The sequence below is a fragment of the Hirundo rustica genome, chromosome 3 (assembly GCF_015227805.2).
Source record: "Hirundo rustica isolate bHirRus1 chromosome 3, bHirRus1.pri.v3, whole genome shotgun sequence".
Classification (NCBI taxonomy): domain Eukaryota; kingdom Metazoa; phylum Chordata; class Aves; order Passeriformes; family Hirundinidae; genus Hirundo; species Hirundo rustica.
This window is the reverse complement of record NC_053452.1, coordinates 9,251,891-9,258,532: the sequence shown is the minus strand read 5'-3', so window position 1 is coordinate 9,258,532 and position 6,642 is coordinate 9,251,891. Positions and strand designations below refer to the sequence as shown.

Here is a 6,642-nt window from a genome sequence, read left to right as displayed (position 1 = left end):
ACGTGCTGTAAAATGATCAATCAGTTTACTAAATACTATTCTTCTTACAGAAATGAGTAATCAGCAGCATGTTAATTTTCTCTCCCATTCATACATGTTGTGACTTCGAATGGGGAAAATTCAGTAAAGGTAATACCTCAATTTTCTCTAGACTCTGGTTATTTAAAGTTGGTTTGAGTTCACCTTTTAGTAACAAGTAAGCTGAGATGGGTTGTCCAGCAGCCCAGCTATGGAGCTCAAGCCGGGGTTTGTATGTTCAAATTCAAATCTTGTGTTCAGCCTTAAAGGTCACTCCTGATTTCAGTGTCTGTGATGTCAGTGGGGAAACCCTGCTGCACTTTTGTCTGCCTGGTGCAAAGGTCTAAAAACGTCAAACAAAAGCAAAGCCATTACTTAGAAAAATGTAACGCTACAGAATAGAAACTAACCACAGGTTCTCAGTGACTTCTAAGCAACACCACATTATTTCATCAACTCCTGCTTTTATGAGAACTTCAGTCTGTTCTCAGTCACTATTTCTTTAGCTTAGATTGTTTTGGTTTTCAGCTACTTCTTAAGATGTTTTGTTTACAAACATGGGATGATCTATTTGTTAAGTAATGGATGCCACTAACACCCGTGTTTAAGATGACTTCTTATCCAAAATAATTGGACTGCCCACCAAAAGTTCTTTATTTATATTAAGTTTTGGAATTAAGTATCATGCATTTTTTCCAAGGCTTTCCTTCTGCTTTAACAGACAAACCTTTTGCATTGAGATTAACCATTTATGAAGGGCCAGACAGAAATTTTGTGGCTAGGACCAGAAACTGAAGCCAAGTTCCCTGAATGTGAGACCCTTTTTCTTTAGAGTCAGGTTGTCTATGCCCACAGTGGGGATTCCCAGTGCATAAGTTACTGTATCTGGCTAAGGACTGTTTTAAGGGTTCTGAATTTCTAGAGATTACCGACACCAGCTATTGATTTTTAAGCCACCGCTTACATGATAGCCCACTATTCTTTCTTGCATTTTTCTAAGCTTGCAAATTAAACAACTTTTCCTTTCAGACTATCTTCCTAACAGCAACAACCAAAATATCACAAATATGTTTCCTGCTTATTTTCGTTTCTCCATAAAAAAAGTCTCACTAGGAGTTTTAGCACAACCCACGGTGCCAAAGGACAGCCAGATGCAAGTTAACACCTTATTATGTGCTCATAGGTAAGTTCTTATGTCTTTATGTTGTGGGGGTTAGTGAGGCTGGTAAGGAGGAATCCCAAAAATTCTTGATAGTAAAACTGTAATAAAAATAAGGTGACTGATTTTCTAAGGAGTATCTCCAGAAAAGGAATGGATGCTAAGTGTGCATATTTATTTAAAAACATGATTAACATTACATGTGTGAACTGATGTATTGTTATATCTTTCTGAAAGGATGGCAGAGTTTACAGCAAGTGTTTGGAACACATCTCCCTGACAATACTCCAGTACTTACATGAATGTTCTGTTTGCAGCGCCATGGACTTTTATCACTCAAAATTCCAGTCAACTCAAGTGGAAGCATTGTCTGAAAGTCAGGTGTGTGATTGGCTTCTTGACTCTTAACTATTCTGTATTGCTGTGAATATGTTATTACCTGACCCCAAACTTAATAAACTTATTCCTGGAATCAAACTCGTCCAGTACAGTGAACATGCACAATGAGCATATCTCCAGCACCAAGAATGTGCTACTGTTTTAATGAGTTTCTTAAAGCCCCTCAAATAAAGCTGGAAAAACACTCAGTTGAGAGAAACTGACATACCCCTTCCCTCTTCCAGCTTTAGGAGTGTGAATTTTCTGAAATTCACAAGTAATTCTGTTGAGCAGTCTCTACTTGAGCACGTTAAGAGCCAAGATGGAGCTTTTCTTGTAAAGGGAACCACAGAGAATTGTGGCTCCCCTCCATCTTACCGAGCCCAGGCCAGGAGTTTATGAAGATACCAAACATCTGTTCATAGAGCAGTGCTGTGCATATGGTGTTGGGAAGCTCTGGGTTGGAAGACAGCCAGTAACTTTTGCAAAATTTGAAGGAATGGTGGGTTAGAGGCTTGTGAAGGGGAGGATATTGTGAAAGATGTCAATGGGGTTGCTAGAGAATAGAATGGCTGTTAAGGAGAAGGAAAAAAAAAACCTCTAGTAACATATAATTAAGCAGTAGCTACTTTGCTATGTATTGTTTTTATAAACCATAATCAGTTGGGGTTTTATCATTTTAGGAGGTTCTTGCTGCCACCTTCATCCCCAGCACACTTGAGTCCTTCTCTTTCCTGGCTGGAGAGTTCTGCTTCATCAGCTGCAGTGAATGGACTGCCTTGTGTAGGTAAGGAGCCAAACACTGGCAAAGGGAGCAAAATGAACACCATGTTTATTTATCCCTGTTTTTTGTTATTTCAAATTAATTACAGGGGTGTTCATGAGGCAGGGTTGTTGACCACACAAATACAGGCTGTTCATAATGCATACAGTCTGGGAGAAACTGTAATTGCTGCGCTAAATGTAATTTATTCTGTGGTTCCATTCAGCTATATATTTAATTTTATTTTTCCATTCTTCTTCTAGGGGCACCGGTAAACATTCTTCTAAGCAGGGATGGTAATGATGAGACAGTAATTGTCTGAGTAAATTACCCAAGTGGCCGCCTTTCTTTTTTTATTCGCTTCCTACATTTCTGGTGTCCTCTGGCATCAGAACAGAAGTATATGCTAGTCCTAGGCTATGTAAATTAAAAGTTCTGTCTACATTGCAATTAAAAACATGTCAGGTCACATGGTTTCCACTTGACCAGTTACAGCAGCAATGTTTTGCAAATAAGGTTTTAACCATGTTGCAAGTGTGAAGTCCTGAACTGACCAAGTCTGTAGTAACTGGGTCACCTGCCAGAGTTTTTTGTGATGTAGGTCATGGGAATATTTGCAGAAGCAAAAGAGATATAATTGCATAGCTGTTCCAGTATTTATGTTGACATTGAAACTTAAAGATGCATATTCAGGAGGCAGAAACAATACCATGTGTAATTAAGATACGTAAAAGGAATATAAATTCTAGTTTGAAAAGAAATCCAGCAGCTAAACAATGTGGTTTTTTGAATTAATGTCTTTATTTCAGATCTGTTTCCTAATGGGGTTTTTTTCACCCCAAGAGCACAGACATTGCCCTCTATTGGGCAAAGAGAATTAGGAGCAGTAGCATAAGAGAGCTCAGGAACCCCAAAAAGAAATCAGTGCATCACATGTAAGGGTTGGGTTTCTGTGCAGCCAAGCTGTAGTCTTAGATCACCCTGCTGTGCTGTGGAGGCAGGATGAAAAATCCCCCCTGGATTGTTCCACAGTCCTGGCAGTTTCAAAATAAACAGGTGAACGTGGTGAAAAAGGGTAGCACTAGCAATTCCCAAGATAGCATCTGTCATGGAATGGAATACTATCTTGGAACAGAACCTCAAGATTATCTGGTTTATGCTTTCTTGGCAAAAGCACAATCTAGACAAGATGGCTCAGTGCCCTTTCCAGCTGAATCTCAAAACTGAGTAGAGTGCCTAACACCGGGGAAGAGAAAGCTGGAATTAAAAAAGGTGTTAAGGAAAGGTGCAATTAAAGCTTTCCTTGCAGCAGCAGCTTTCTCCTGGGAGCCATAGTCTCACTTGGTGGGTCAGGTGAGTCTGAAAGGCTTTGGGCAGTAAAAGTCTCCAAATGTGAATCAAGTCTCACTACCAATCTCACAACTGCAACAGTCTCTCTGCAGGCTGTTTATAGGGGGTGTGGAGCATAGTGAATATTAATCAAGTGTGGTAGCCAGTTTTACTTTAGGCAAGTGTCTCTGCTATTACCATGTCTGAATCTCCTGGAATCAGCCAGCTACAGAATTCACTTCTCTAAGCATCCATGCCTTTGGGAACAGATTTGGTTTCTCTCTTACTGAACCATGAGTGTCTAGTATCTCTAGAACTTTGAAGTGATATTAAATCTGTTAATTCTGAGTTAACTCACAGAATTTTGCTTTTACAGGGTAAGAGAAGGTAGTAAAAAAACCCTGAAATAGCTGTATTATTTTTAAAAAGTAACAAACTTCTTTAGACCTACAGATTTGGCTTTTTGTCTGTTTTTGGGGGGGTTTGTTTGTTTTAAAGAAAATAATTATGTATATGGACAGAAGTGCTTTTCAGATTCAGTGGGAACGTTGGTCTCAGTTTAATTTCAGTTATGCAGATGGTTATTTATGCAGGTTTCCTTTTAATGGAAACTTCTGGAAAAGGCACAGTCAACTCTCTGGCTACTTTTCGTGGAGATGAGAGCTCAAGATAGTGCACAGAGACCACAGTTCTCTGCTTAGCACATGTAAATCTTGACCCTCCTGTTCTGGGAGAAGAAGTAAACCCAGAGTACAAGAACAGTGGGGGAAGCAGGATTTGTGTGCCCAGTGAAGAAATTGTAGTGGTCACCATGAGGGAGCATTTTATTGAGACACCACAAAGCCAAGGGTGTTACTCACCATCGCTGGGGCAATGGTATCAAGGTCCCCTAAGGGATAAGCTGCTGTGACAACCAGGAGTAAAGCCAGTGGGACTGTAATCAGAGACTTTATTCCAAATGCCCTCTGTTCCTTACTTTCTACTTTTTTGATACTGGAGTCTGTAATGCTTATCTTTGAATCTGTGGGGGAAAGTGTAGATACCTGTCTCAGCCTTTGAGAAACAGAGAACTGAACAGGTTGACTTTCAACACTGGCTGACTCGACTTGCACCCCAGGGTCTCATCGGAGGACAATCAGAAGCGGAGCTGGGACATCTGTGACTTTAATAACTTGGGTTTTTACATCTTCATGTTAAGGAACCTTTCCATAAAGCAGTTGCCTTTTCTTTATACTCAGCTTTATGTATGACATTACCCCTGTAGCCGACACTAGCCCTTATTCTAATTAATCCTTCTTGCCACTGGCTGCTCTCTGTCAGCTCTTTCTTGGGTTAGGCTTCTCCCTCCTCTGGTTCCTGCACGTACTTGCCAGAAGCAACCTGTGGTGTCTGTTGTGTTTCCATTCAACAGGCTGTGTCTAGAGCTGTTATTTCCACTGCACAGAGCAAAAAATCACTTTGGTTCCTTTTTTTTGGATTTGTATCGCACAAGATATGTCTTGAAGAAGTAGTTTTCTTCCTGGCTTATTGTTGTTTTTAATTAAAAGAAAATCAGATTGACATGTGTATTCTTTACTCGCACACAGTAAGTAAGGTGCATGGAGTATTTTTTTCAGGTATTTGAAAATGTTCTGAGTCTCATGGTGCCTGATACGTTTACTATACCTAAGGCTCAGTATTTCTGATCGAAAACCCAGAGGTGGTTGTTTGGATTTGATATGTTTTCAACAATATTAAGGCTCACGAGTGGAAATCCTGTGCAGGTGAGTGAGTATGTATCAAACTCATTGTTATATGTGAGGTTAACCACAACATTGATTACAAAAACAATGTCAAACTTTCCCCAAATGTCCTAAAAGCAAAATTGACAAGTCATGTAGCAACTGCCAAATGAACAAGAAAATGAAATAGCAAAACTCATCGCTGTTCTGGGTGAGAAATCAAGGGCTTTCAACCGTGTCATTCCGAAAGCTCAGACTAATAATGGTAGCCTTACTAAGACGCAGGTCTCGTTAATAAATCTGAATTATTTTATTGCAGCATGGCAGTAGACTGGATGCACAGGCACGAAGTGCAGACAGCAGCGGGGTGAGCAGCCTGGTTGTGGCTTACTCCGAGCTGATTGTGGCCAGCTGCTGCCGGTAAGGCTTTGCATGGTGAGGTGGCACCTGTGACACACAGCCCCGGGCAGTCTCTAAGAAAGGGCTAATGCAGGCCCAGATAAGATGTGTAGTGGCCAATTTACAAACTTGCTTTGCATATGTAGGAGGACTTGATGTGTAAACTTGTCCCAGAAGGTGTTGTGTGTTTACCTTTGGCCTAAAGAGTGGTGTCACTTTCTGTCATTCCTGGGTGTAATCCTATAACTGTACACATCAGAGTCATTTCATAAGAGGTTGAAAATTAAGGTCTGAGACTTCAGATTAAGAGGAGACATATCTGGTGGTGCTGTACTGATACAAGGTAACTTTTTCACCTCTTTAAGGTGCCCTTGTCACTCTCTGCAGCTCCCTGAAAGGAGGTTGTGGCCGGGTGAGGGTCCGGCTCTTCTCCCAGGCAAGCAGCGATAGGACAGGAGGACACGGTCTTAAGCAGCACTAGGGGGTGTTTGTGTTGGACATTATGAAAGATTTCTTCACAGAAAGGGTGATTAGATATTGAATTTGGCTTCCCAGGAAGGTGTTGAGGGAAAGCCTGAATGTGACACTCACTGCCGTGGTCTGCTTGAAAACGCAATGTTATAGTTAAAGATTGCATTCTGATCTCAAAGGTCTTTTCCAGCCTAATTGATTCTGGTTATTGGCTGTAGATAAAGTCTTCTGAGAGTCTTGAAGCTCAAGGTGATGTTAAGGAGCTTAAACTCCTTGTAAGCCCTGAGGGAAAAGCGAAGTCCTGTAATAAAAACCTGGATGAGCAACTGTTATCTTCTGGATAGTGGATGACTGGCTGGTGTATGCTGGAGTTTTGGGGAGCAGCAGAATTACTTCAAGCATAC

The 6,642-nt window shown here is 40.9% G+C and overlaps 1 protein-coding gene across 1 annotated transcript in view; it reads left to right on the top strand.

The window, feature by feature from the left end:
• The first annotated feature begins 1,476 nt into the window (after nt 1-1,476).
• REL (REL proto-oncogene, NF-kB subunit) overlaps nt 1,477-6,642 on the top strand; it is a 40,302-nt gene continuing 35,136 nt past the window's right edge. Inside the window, exons 1-2 of the mRNA XM_040058230.2 lie at nt 1,477-1,558; nt 2,239-2,342. The gene's annotated coding sequence lies outside the window, so the exon portion shown is untranslated. The remainder of the gene's footprint in view (nt 1,559-2,238; nt 2,343-6,642) is intronic.